Raw genomic sequence first — 1163 nt, 5'->3', positions numbered from 1 at the left:
CCCCCGCTCTGCTCTGTCTCCTTTACTAGCTTATTAACCATACCCTTCGAAAACTTGTTTTCGCGGTTCTTCTGGGATTACAGAATGCATCCTGAACGTGTTACGTTCCATTTTGAAGGGATAGCATTTCACTTCTCCCTCCTGCTCGCCGGGCGGGACCACACGTTATTTCTGCTTCAATCCCTCAGGCCTCACTTAAAGAGATTTTAGTCTATTTTATTCTATTCTAGTCTATTCTATTTTATATTTCACTTCATTTCCTTACGTAGGCTCCACACCCAGCGTGGGGCTTGAACTCACTACCCCGAGACCGAGAATCTCGTGCTCTACCGACTGAGCCAGCCGGGCGCCTCTCTTACAGAGAATTTGGAAACAAGGAAAAGGCCTTTTATGCTCAGGCACATGTTTACCTTCCTGGTGCCCTTCGTCTGTTCCTTTGTAGAGACGGATGCTTCCATCTGGCATTTTTCTTCTGCTCGAAGGACTTAAATTACTTTCTTCAGTGCCGGCCTGCTGGTGACGACAGATTCTTTCAGCTTTTGCCATCTCCCCTGAATTCCGTCTTTACTTTTATGAAGACGTTGCCGCCCTGTCTTCGGGCCTCCGTCGTTTCTGACGAGAAGTCTGCTTCTCTTTTCCTCCTTACGTACTCTGTTTTCCCTCCAGCTGCTCTTAGGATTTGCTCCTTATCACTGCTGCTCACGGCAGATTCCGACGTGTCTGCACGCAGTTGCTTCGTGTGTCTCGTGCTTTGGGGCTTGGGGGCTTCTGGGATATCTGGCTTTACGGTTTTCATCAAAACTGGAAAGCCTTTGGGCCACTGTTTCTTCAGATATTTGGCTGTCAGCCCCTTCCCGTGTGTCTGGGTCCCCAAACAGATGTGTGGACCTGACAGGATTCCACAGCTCCCCGACTTTCCCTCCCCTCCTTCCCTTCCTCTCCCTCCTTTTTCACCTCCTTGTCCTTCTTCTTCTCGTCTTTTTCTGTGCTTCGTTTTAGATCGTTTCTGTGGCTAAGTCTTCAAGCTCACCAATCTTTCGTCTCCAGTGTCTAATCTGCTCTTTTTTTTTTTTAACGTTTATTTATTTTTGAGACAGAGAGAGACAGAGCATGAACGGGGGAGGGTCAGAGAGAGGGAGACACAGAATCTGAAACAGGCTCCA

The 1163-nt window shown here is 48.2% G+C and overlaps 1 non-coding gene across 1 annotated transcript; it reads right to left on the bottom strand.

The window, feature by feature from the left end:
* Positions 1-275: 275 nt before the first annotated feature.
* Positions 276-348, bottom strand: TRNAE-CUC (transfer RNA glutamic acid (anticodon CUC)). The gene has a single exon. It is a non-coding gene; the product is annotated as a tRNA-Glu (tRNA).
* Positions 349-1163: the final 815 nt, after the last annotated feature.

This window comes from Lynx rufus, unplaced genomic scaffold, assembly GCF_022079265.1.
Source record: "Lynx rufus isolate CCGP_SWC_20201006 ecotype Redwood Valley unplaced genomic scaffold, mLynRuf1.p SCAF_31, whole genome shotgun sequence".
Taxonomy (NCBI): domain Eukaryota; kingdom Metazoa; phylum Chordata; class Mammalia; order Carnivora; family Felidae; genus Lynx; species Lynx rufus.
This window is presented reverse-complemented; position numbering and strand designations above follow the sequence as displayed.